Genomic DNA, 12,656 nt, shown 5'->3' on the forward strand with positions numbered 1-12,656 from the left:
TTTTTATTTTGGCCATTTTGGACTCCTCACAAGTTGAAAGTGACCAAAGGGTCCGATAAAAACTGTATGGACTCCTTAGTTTTCCGATGCACGGAGGCGTAAATCAGTATAAGAATCGTCGATCAAAAGGAAAAAAATAAAAAGATCAGTAAATCTTCCAAATCACCATAGGCCAACGACACTAATAATTTCACTGGAATATTTGGCAAGTTCCAAAGTTTAGAATTTCGGACAGGTCTGTGTTATTTCCTTGGGCTTGAGAAAGGGGTTTATAAGGGATTTATAACCACTTTAAATAACCGAACCAAAACTACCGGTATTGACTCTCGTCACGTATATTATCACAGCAATGTAAACACGGTGTTGCCAGCCTATGATACAATATGACGCTAGCGCTAACATAGATGAAATCGCATATCAACACATCTTCCCCCTTTTGACGGAAAAGATAAAGTTCAGCAAAACTTGATACTTTTGAAAGTTCACAATGCTTTTGAAAGTTCTCAAATGTTCAGAGTTATTTCAGTTCTGCTGTATCCTTGCATTTTAGCTGTTTTCCATAAAAGCGCTTTACAAATATGCATTTCAAATCCTGTGCAGTGTAAAATATTATAGTGATGAATAAAGCTTCACTGCAGTGTTTACATCTATATTTTGAGTCATTTTTGAGTCTTTGATTGTCTTTAACATGTGTGAAGTTTAAACACTTTTAACATTTCAGAATTATAGAACTCATTCTGCTTTAACAAATTAAGATGTTCAAAGTTCCAACAAACATAACTACATGTATGATGCAGTGAGATCTTAACTATGCAGATTTACAAATTAGTAAAATCTTTTGACAAAACATTGAAATTTGCTAGCATGAATTTGGACATGCTGATTTCCAAACATGTTCTAAGAAAAGATATCCAAACATATCTGCTTAGTTACCAATCACTGTTTCATTTAACTATTCTAGAGTAACTTTTAAACTCAAACTTTTATGGTATGTAAAGTTGCATAATATACCATACAAAACTGCTCAAACTTTTCATACATTCAAACTTCTTGTGATGCATGTACAATTGTCCAAATTTGTTTTACAACTTCTTTAACAACATATTATTTATGCAATAGTTATCTTGCTACCACACAATAATGAATGTAACTTTAACAAATGTCTAAGCGGTATACTCCTCGCTGTAGTATTTTGGGTTTAACTTGACTTGCGACTACTTCTACGAACTGGTGCTGTTGCTGGTGACTTGCTTGCAGCAGGCGACAACTCTGAAGCTTGACTTGGCTGTTGATTTGTAGCTTGACTTGGTTGCTGGCTTGTAGCTGGTTCCTCATCTGACTCTTCAGGAAGTGTTGACTCTGTTGTTTTCATTAGATGACGCCGATTTCTTCTGTAAACTTCACCAGTTGTAGTCTTCACTTTGTAGGATCTATTTGGAAGGACTTCCAAGATTACACCTTTCTGTGACCAAAGTGGATTGTTAGTAGGCTTGTCCATATTCTGTACTCTTACAGTATCTCCCACTTTCAGTGGAGCTAAGAAAGCAGTTTTCTTATCATAGTTTGCTTTCTGTCTTCGTTTCAACTCATTTTTCATCTTCTTCGTTGAATTTGAAGACTTTGTTAGTGTGCTTAATAGGACTTTGGCTATTGGCAGGTTAGATCTAATGCGCCTATTGAACAAAAGTTCTGCCGGTGACTTTCCATGCTCCAGTGGTGTGCTTCTATAGATCTGTAATGCAAGGTAAATGTCTTCTTTACTTGCAGTCACCTTTCTGATCATGGATTTCATTTGTTTTACTGCATTCTCTGCCTGGCCATTTGACGCTGGATAGTGTGGACTTGACGTTGTGTGCTTAAAGTCCCACACTTTCTTGAAATCTACAAATTCTTGGCTTGTAAATTGTGGTCCGTTGTCACTAATCACTTCCATTGGTGTCCCATGTCTTGCGAAATTTGACTTCATGGCATTGATTACAGCTTTGCTGGTGGTGTTGCTTGTCAAGGTGCTGATTTCTATGTACTGTGAATAGTAGTCTACCATAGCAACATAATCTCTTCCATCTATTGTGAAAAGGTCCACCCCAACTTTCTCCCACGGTCGATCTGGTACCTTGTGTGGTTTCATTGGTTCAGCTTGCTGTTTTCTTTGGTTTCCAATGCATGCTGGGCAACTTTGTACCATAGCTTCAATGTCCGAGTTGATTCTGGGCCAATAAAGTACATCCCTTGCACGACGCTTGCACTTTTCAATTCCTAGGTGCCCTTTGTGGATCTGTTCCAACATGGCATTGTGCATACTTGAGGGTACTACTATCCTGTCGCCCTTAAAGATGATGCCTTGAACTACTGATAATTCTTCTCTGTAGTTCCAGTACTCTCTGCATTCTGGTGGACATTGTCTTCTTTCATCTGGCCAACCAGTCAGGATTACATTGGTTAGCTTTGTAAGATTAGGATCTTTCAGGGTTTCTTCCTTAATCTCCTCCATTCTTGTAGTAGCTACTGGCAATGTTGTCATGATAGCATTTACGTATGCTTCTACCTCTTCTTCCAGCGATGGATCTTTCTTTGCAGACTCTGACTGATCAAATGCTCTTGATAAAGCATCCGCAGTGAACAGTTTCTTTCCTGGTGTGTATATCAGGTTGAAGTCATACTTCTGGAGTCTTATGCGCATTCTCTGTAGGCGTAGCGGACTATCTGCTAGCGGCTTCTTGAAGATTGAGACTAGCGGTTTGTGATCAGTTTCTACCACATATGTCATACCATGTACAAACTGGTGAAATCTTTCACATGCATTTGTCAGCGCCAGACACTCTTTTTCTATTTGAGCGTAGCGAGTCTCGGCATCTGTCATCGCTTTCGATGCGTAGGCTACAGGACTCCAACCATCTGAATCTTGCTGAAGTAAGACTGCGCCCAAGCCGTTCTGTGAAGCATCAGCGGAGATCTTTGTTGGTTTCTTGGTCGTAGAACTTCAAGACTGGACTTGTAGTCAGTGTTGTTCTCAGGTCGTTCCATGCCGACTCTTGCTCAGGACCCCATAACCACTCATTCTGATTCTCTTGCAGTGCTCTAAGTGGAGCTGCCTTGGCTGATACATCTGGTATGAATTTGGCTTGATAATTAACCATACCCAGAAATCTCTGAATGTCACCTTTGCACTCTGGCCGTGGCATATCGTGGATTGCTTGAGTCTTCTTAGGATCAGGTTTAATTCCTTTGTCGCTAAGGACGTCTCCTAGGTATGTCAGCTCGTTGACTCCGAACTGGCATTTGTCAAGATTTAACTTCAGGTTTACACTTCTGCATTTCTCCAACACTTTCCGTGAGCGTTCATCATGCTCCTCTCTTGTAGCACCCCACACGATGAAATCATCCATCATGGTGTCAACTCCATCAAGGTCTTCAAACAGACAGTGGATCTTGCGATGGAATGCTTCAGGAGCCATTGAGATTCCAAACGGGAGCCTCAGAAACCGATATCTGGCAAACGGTGTGATGAATGTACACAACTTGGAGCTTTCTTCGTCCAACTTGATCTGCCAGAATCCTGAGTAGGCGTCTAATTTAGAGAAATATTTGGCATCTGCAAACTGTGCCATCATCTCTTCTCTTGATGGTATCTTGAAATCTTCTCTCTTGACTGCTTTGTTCAAGTCTCTGGGGTCAAGGCATATTCTTAGGTTGCCATCTTTCTTGACCACTGTTACCATTGCATGAACCCAATCAGTTGGTTCATCTATCTTGGCAATGACTTGCATTTGTTCCATTTTGTCGAGTTGTGCTTTCAACTTCTCTCTGACCGGAAATGGAACCTTCCGACAGGCATTCTTCACGGGATCACTTCTTTGTCTACGTTGATCTTGTGTTCACCGGTAGACATCCGAGGCCTTGAACACATCTCCAAATTCTTCTTGAAGGATCTTGTATCTTGTGACTGATGGTCCACCTAAAGCTTCTATGTTCCAGATAGCTTTGACCAACTCTAGCTTCTTACAGGCTTTCAATCCTAACACTGGTTGATACCTATTATTTCTTCCACCCTCCTTTGAGATGTGGAATGGTAATAGTACTGTTCCTGATTTGTATGTTACTTGTGCCATGCAAACACCAATTATGGGTATGCGTGCTCCAGTAATCCCTTTAACCTTCACATCAGTCCTCTTCATTTCTGGTCTGGGTTTTAGTCTTTTATATTCACCTATTGGTAGAACATTGCATCCAGCCCCAGTATCCAGTTTGAACGGTACTGTGATATTGTTGATCTTCATTGGTAAAATCCACTCTTCTTCATCGCTGTCTTCTGTGACTAGCACATCTACGAAGAACTCTTCAGGCTCATATGTGCTTTCAGCTGTGCCGATTTGGTCGACTTTCTTCGCTGAAGGGCAATGAGTCAGCCAGTGATTTTTCTGTCCACAGGATTTACAAGTTGTTCCCCATGCAGGACATGACCTTGGTTTATGCCTTCTGCCGCACTTCTTGCACTGGAATGTCTTGTCCGACATCTGTTTCTTCTTGTCTGAACCTCTGTCGGATCCATTCTTTGGCTTTGCACCGTGGTTATGACTTCTCTGTGTCTTCTTGATTGCGTGGAGATTTGTTTCAGCTTTTTGAGACATCGCTTTCTGCTTTCTTTGGCTGTTTCTTGGTTTTGACCAATCTGAATTGCTTTAGATAGTGTCAGCTCATCTCCTTTGTCCAGGCATTTTTCTCTGACCACCGTTTCCCTAGCACGTAATACTATGGCATCCCCGATCATTCAGTCTTCTTCCTGGTACCCGCATGCTTTGACAAGAATTTTCAAGTCTGTTACGAAATTGTCAAATTTCTCTGTAGACTGTTGATATCTGTTATTGAATGTTACCGTTGCTCTGATTTTGTTTTTCTTTGGTGCAACATATGCTTCAAATTTACCAAACACTCCATCAAGCGTGGCATCCTCAGCAGGTTGGGCTGCAATGTTATTTTCTTCATCTGCTGGAACTGCTGGCTTCCATTCAAATGTGCTGTAGACCTCTGCCTTTATCACCCATGTATGTCATTAAATAATTGACTTGACGTACGTAGCTCTGGTTTATCTGCCAGTGGGCCTTTAAATGTGAAAAGACAGTGCTGCTTGAATCTCTTAAATTCTTTTGGGAGGTCTGGACTGTCCCAGTTCATTACTGGTGCGTGAAACGAGTTCATTTTGATTTGTTTTCAATCGTGTCCGGTACTAGCTGGTATATAAACAGCGCCCTCTGGATGAAATTTGAAATTTTGGCGTGGATTGGGTGCACTGGTCCGAGCGGCGAAAATTTTGACTTGAAAGTTTTTAGTCTATTTTTAGCTACAGTGCTCACACTTTGCGTGACGTTCTGTACTCTTCACCCGTCGATTTTTCAGAATTCTTCTGCATCCTTAGGTGGAGTCCACTTCTGGACATCATGTGTTATTTCCTTGGGCTTGAGAAAGGGGTTTATAAGGGATTTATAACCACTTTAAATAACCGAACCAAAACTACCGGTATTGACTCTCGTCACGTATATTATCACAGCAATGTAAACACGGTGTTGCCAGCCTATGATACAATATGACGCTAGCGCTAACATAGCTGAAATCGCATATCAACACAAGGTCGACTCCTTAAATTCTCATTGGACCAAAGGGTCCAGAAAAATTAAATTGGACCCGTTGATTTTTTGTGCTCGCGCTATCCCTGATTCTACTCTCTAAATGTAAAAGATTGAAAAACCACTCTGAATTTCAGAGTGAATTTAAGTTAGCTCTAAAAGAGTGGGTTTTAGCTCTAAAAGAGTGAAAACAGTACACATAATTTCACTCGCGATTTCGAGTGAGCCTCACTCACTCCAAAGTGGCGCAAAATCTCACTCTTTCTTGGAGTGAACTGTCAGCCAATCAGAAGCGCCGAAAATCGGCCGATGTTTGTTGAACTTGTGTAACAAAATGGCGAACAGTGTGTGAATGAATGGCGAAAAGAAAGCGGATTTGATGAAGAAATAGACAGCATACTCAATAGTGATTACATTTATGTGTAGGTCATAACTCGTAGCAAGTATACACTTGGTCTGGAGACAACGGCGGCAGTAAGCTTAAGTCATATGTGAGCAGTTTGTTACCGGCCCAGTGCCGGTTTACATGTACGCATATGTAAGCTTATGTAGGTTACGCCGCATCACGCTTCTCCAGACTGTGACCGTAAACATGGTATTTGCCAAGTGTTATGTCCTACACCTAAGTGTACTCACCATTGAACAGTTTGACTATTAGCTTCACTAAATCCATAGTTTTTCATCATTCATCATATCCCACACTGAAGTTCGACACATTGTGTATGTGCTTAAGCTTTAGACCAGTTCAATATTCCTAGACCAGGCCCTACCCTAACCTGGGGCCTAGCCTCACAACAATTTAAAGCACATAGTAGCTGTTATGAACTGCTGTGATATTCTAGTATATAAAATAGGCCTAAATGAATAAATAAATAAATAAATGCTCTTTTCTGATTCACTCTTTTCCGGAGTGAATTTGTTCACTCTTTTTTGAGAGTGAGCTTCACTCTAAAAGAGTTGTCACTCAGATGGCTCTTTGAAAGAGTGAAATTTCACTCTTTTTGAGTGATTTTTCACTCTTTCACATTTAGAGAGTAAGTTTCTTCTCTTGGTTATAAGCATAATAAGTGCCATTGCCACGCCAAACTAATGAAATTGGGTAATATTTGGGGATCAAATATGGCACTTGCTCTTAGCTATTGAAAGTTTGAAATGTTTTTGTTTTTGGATTCTTTTTTTTTTGGGGGGGGGGGGGACACGTTGTAACATATCGGCAATCTGTCTTGAAATGTGCGGAGGAGGACAATTACCTAAATTGTCACAAAGTGGCTGAAAAGAAAAAAATGGGTAACTTTGCCTAAAGGTGGGGGACACATCCCCCCCTGTCCTCCCAGGATTGACACCAATGAGCTCTTACATTCATAGGTGAGTAGTTGTAAATTTGGTACTGTAATAAATATGCACAGGCCAGTGGCATAGCCAGGAGCCAGGGGAGCTGGGGGGGGGTCCCCCACAGGAATTGGGGACAGCAAAGAGTAAAATGTCATTAAAATGACTAAAATGAAAAATTGACAAATAGGGACAAAATTTGGCTTTGGCTTTTCCACACTAAAAGGCTGATACTGCTGGCACAGGCTCTGTGCTGGAGTCTGATGTATGATGATATCATATGCTATTTGAGGGAAACAGTGGTTGGTTTGCTAACAGTGCTAGCTATATAGTTCTAGTACTGTAAAGTCAATTTGAAGCCAGCAATTATTATTAATAATTATCTATTTAGCCATAAAGCTCCATGATTGAGTACGATATTACACAAATGTATTCAAACGGACACACCCAAAGATGCACACACACCCAAAGATGCACCCATCCCAGAGAGATTTTCAAATATGCCAACAACGGGCTTCGATTTGTTGTGTGAGTATGCACCATTCTCAAAATAATCAGAGGGTGACAGGCTACTCCTAACGTACCAGATTCTAAAAGAATGAATTGGCTAAAATGCCTAGATAATTTAACATCTCAGGATTCATACAGACCTGTCATCAAGGTGTACTTTACAATGACACTCATTCTTCATGCATGGATTGCTACAATCTATGCCTGACGTCTGCAGGTTTACAGCAAGGCAGAGGGTGTAGTCCAAAATCCAGGGCAGGGGGATGGGGCACTGTCCCAAGAGAATCTTCAATAGTCTGCTACCATGGTAGTGCCTGGCTGGTCTTATTCTTGGGTTTAGGATGATATGGTTGCCGGATATGGTCATATAATCTAGAAGAAAATTCAAACCTAGAAATTATCAGGTGAATACATATTGTTTACTTTAATCAGCCCAGAGTTCCTGAAAAGGTTTGGTTATATAATGTAACAAAGTCAGATTCCCAGGACAAAATATCTTAGAACTTCTTGGCAAGGATGAATAAGCACTTTGCAATCAACTCAGCAAACATAAAAAAAGGTCATAATGTATGATTCCATCAAATTTTAATTTTGGTATTCTTTACTCAAAATGCTGAAATAATATTATTAATAACTGTTTGAAAGGTTTCTATCCATTTTAAGCCAATGTAACAAGGTAAAAGTGAAGAACTCCACTGACTATATTGGAAGTTTTATGGGGACTTAATATTGGCATTTGAAATTATGTAAAAATGCTCTGTTAACCTACAAAAACAACAAACTTGGCCGATTCCCCCGGGCCGATTCCATTAAGGTGTAAGTTGGGGCGTGCATGTAAACATTACAAATATGTAAATGAATGAATAAATCAGGTTTGAAAAAATTAACCAATTTCATATTAGGCCAAATAAAACAAAACATGTCTGTTTCCTGTAGCAGATCTAAAAAGTCAAATGCATAATGCATGTTTTTCAATCCATTACTTTTTGCTGCAAATTGGAATGGGAATTTACAGTGGGTCTCTCCAACACACACAAAATCATATTTCTTCATATTCAAGAATATTTATGATCCCCTTTCAACCTGCAGATTAAAAAAGGTATTTAAAAAAATCACAATAGATATTTTCTAAATAAAGAAAACCTAGAAACAGCATTGTTCTTTTCTTTTCTTAAGGGGTTGTTTGGAATGACAGGTGAGTCAGGGGTCAAAAACAAAATTTTTACCTTTTTGACCTCAGCACATGTGTATGTATGATCTGCCATACAAAAATTAAAAAAACAATACCTCAAAGTATCATTTTTAATGTTTTTTGTCATAATCACGCTTTTCTACAAATTTCATCTGTTTGTACGAGGCGTGTCTGTTGCCAGGTAGGCCTACATGACAGCATAGACACACGTTACAACCTTGAATAATAATACAGAATTGTGACGTTATATTCTTCTTAACCTATCTTAGAACTGCCTATTATTTCAATTGTTATACTGTTCTGGTTGGTTTATTGCATATACTGTATAGAAATTATGCAATATGACGTCGAGCATGACAGAGTCATCTTCATTCAAATAAAATTCAGGTACCCGTAAGGTACCACGGAGCAATTCGCACGATAATACAATAAAACAGATGAAAGGTATGAATGGTTGTGGAATCGAATTGCAGACCTGTCCCTCTGTCACCTTAGAACTGCATCTCGTAGGCAATGGTAGGTAATAAACCAGCCGGAACGGTATAACAATTGAAATAACAGCATGTCTTGGTCTCAATTCAAGATGTGCAATTTGGACACACCTACTCGTTGGCTGATTTATACTTCAACAGTTCCTCAAAGCAATATCAGAAAAGCCACTATCTCATTGTTCATTGGCCCGCAGTATGCGCTCGCCCGGGGCACTCAACTTTAGAATTGATGGGTATATGTGCCTACAAGCGTCGCGAAGGAGGAGAATATCAGTATAAAACGTTGGGTTTTTTAATAAAAAAAAAAAAGGGTCATTATGTACAATCAAAATGAAAAAGGGGTCATTGGGTATAATATTTTGAAAACTGAAGGTGCCTGGTCATCGGGTATAGTCGGCTTCAAAAGAGAGGCATATATTGACAGGCACATACCGTCACCTCTAAAGTTGATGCCCCCGGTGCTCGCATTATATTTTGTTCATGGCTCGGCTTTTAAAACTCCCACACATCACAATAAGGCTATTGAAAAGTGTATAGAATAGCTAATGATAGACCGGTCCCTGCGATTAGTCGCGGACCCGAAAGCGACAATATAGTAAACACATCGAGTTTATAACACAAGTGACAGTAGTCGTGAATTATGGAGGGTTTCATTGAACTTCTACCAGCAAAATATGGAATAATACTAACACAAGACACCAATCGAGATGATGATACCAGCCATAATGGAAGGCTTGTATTTGACCTTCTTATGAATCCAATTTCGTGGCGAGAAGTTAAAAGGTAATGTATATTTCAAGAAATTTGGGTTCAAAAATTCAGTATCAGCTCGTATCATCAATTCCGTAAATATGGCGTATAGAGGCACAACTTGACAATAAACTGAACTATTTACACGTAACGGACGCACTGGATACACATAAATTTGTGTTTCCTTGCTGGCGGAATAGTTGCAAAACTCTTTTTGTCAAAAAGTTGGACAATTTATGAATTATGATTGGCAAAATAGCTTAAAGGAAATAGACTTTTCCAACCATGTAAAACTACACTGGGTTGTTGACATGGTCGACATACATTAAGGCATACGCATGTTCCTAAAGTAGGAGGTAAGTACTATAATTAATTGTTTAAAGTGCTCAACATACCAGCAAAAATTCATAGGGTCATCAGAGTACAGGGACTTTGTGAAATACTGGGTTCAAAATAAAAGTGTGTCAGCCGATATGCAACATCAAATATAAAAGCCGATTTACATAATTTCCCATGACCTTACAGAAGTGATCGTGCTCAAATATAAAACTATAGAGTTTGGTCCTTGATATGCACCATCAATTGTGTACTTGTGATCAATATTGCTAGGCAAACAATCACAGCAAACATGCCAAAATCCTCCCATTTCTCCTCCATTAACACACATATAAACCCATCCCTTAAGCGCTCCACAGACTCCGAGTATTAGATGTACAATATTGTATGTAACATATATACGTTATTTAATATATTGCCATTCTATTTCCAGTAATGTTTAAGTTCTAACGAATGTTTGATGATGAAAAATCAATAATATGTTACATGTAATATCTAGCAGAAATATATTATCGATTTTTCGTCATCAAACATTCGTTAGAACTTAAACATTACTGGAAATAGAATTGCAATAGATTAAATAACGTATATATGTTACATACAATATTTTACATACAATAAAAAGTCTGAATACTGCTTTAGTATCTATTTGCTCACTTAAACATACAAAATGTTTTGGTTTAGTGTTGAAGGGGCCAAGTCTGGGGAGGTTTAACTTAATGTATAAAAACAAAGACCCTAAAAATAATTCAAACATTTTTGCTTGACAAATCCATTTAAATTTAATGGATTTGTCAATAATAATAATAATAAACAGACACTTAAAGGCCCTTTCAGTGATTTCACAGGAACATTAAAAAAATGGAAATTTGTCAGAGTTGCTTAGAAATAAAGAATAAGTCTACAGAATTTCATTAAACCACTTTTCCCCTGAATACATCGACAAATTAGTCAAAAGACAGAAGTTTTAGAAAGGTTTTCTACTTCAACTCAGATGGACTCGAGAAAATCGAGATTGTCGTACAGTGCGCCACCAATCGACTGGAAAACTTCCTAGTCCAGTGTTTCTAACACGGGGAAGTAGAGTCTAAATTGATTTAAAACAGACGCTTAATTTTTGTAGTAGAAAACAAAATAAGCAATTAAAGGTCACCGAGGCAAACTAACGGTCAATTCAAATATGAAAAACAGTTATGATTGTGTATTTTGTTTAAAATAGTAGCTACTGATGTAATAAGTAGTAGAAACAATATGCAACGCGTGTTGGTACGTGGAGAGTGAGCTTCTTTCGATCTCGAGTCGGACTTTTTGTACTGTCAGTATCAAAAGTCCAGATTCATGTAAATGCTTTATTTTGTCTAAAATACACGGCTTTCGACCGAACCACTAGCAGGCTATGTTAGCACATCTATGCCAATTACAAAGGTACAAAAATCTGAATTTTGATGATTTTTACAATCGTCCGGATGAGCAAATCACTGAATGGGCCTTTAAAAGGGCATTTCGGTTACTGGTTACTTGAGTTATGAAGGGATAAAAGTTGAATGAAATGGACCCCTGCCCTGGACACTTTAAGGATAAATTCAGAAAAATATTATTTGAGTTTGAGTCAGGGGCGTAACCAGATTGAAAAATTTCCCAAGTTTTGACCAAAAGTTGTATTATTTATGTGCGAATCGCGAGCGGCTTGCCGCGAAGTGATAAACGGGTGGGGTCCAGGAGTTCAGAGGGTCCAGGGGTCCAGAAGCTCATGGTTTTTGGCATATTAGAAGCTAAAAATCCAGTGTTCAGAGTACAAAATTTCACAATGAAAGTAGTATAGATCTTCTTCCCACTTTCTTTCCCCTTTCTCTTCTTCCCTTTCTCTTCTTCCCTCTTTTTTCCCCTTTTTTCTCTTCTCCTTCCCCTTTTTTCTTCCCTCTTTTCTCTCCTTCCCCCTTTTTTGCTCTTCTTCCCAGTTTTATTGTGTCCAGGGGGCAACTTGCCCCCCCCCCCCCCCCGGCGCCCCACTGGTTACGCCACTGGTTTGAGTGGTATATAATGGTGTTACGTTCGCTGCCACCATGTTACGTGCTTGCCGACGATCCTCCGTAGTAAATCTATGAAATCACACAATTATCACACCATCAAGCGACGTTTTACAATAATTCTTAGACTTAGAGTCCTTTACATGTTTATTTCTCTCTCCGCATCCTCTCTCTCCTCTTTCCGAATTTTATAGTTTTACGACATCACGGTCGGACATTATTGAAGAGGCCTGTTTGTTCCTTTGCCGTCACATTCAAAAGTGAATTACAATAATAAAATACATTCGCAATCATGGCGCTACGCAAATCTGCGGACATAGCGCGCCACGCCGCGTACTAGTTTGAGCGCATATTGCAATTAATCGCGCATTGATAACATTACCACGTGACACTCCCCGAA

This window comes from Amphiura filiformis, chromosome 16, assembly GCF_039555335.1.
Source record: "Amphiura filiformis chromosome 16, Afil_fr2py, whole genome shotgun sequence".
In the NCBI taxonomy this organism is placed as follows: Eukaryota; Metazoa; Echinodermata; class Ophiuroidea; order Amphilepidida; family Amphiuridae; genus Amphiura; species Amphiura filiformis.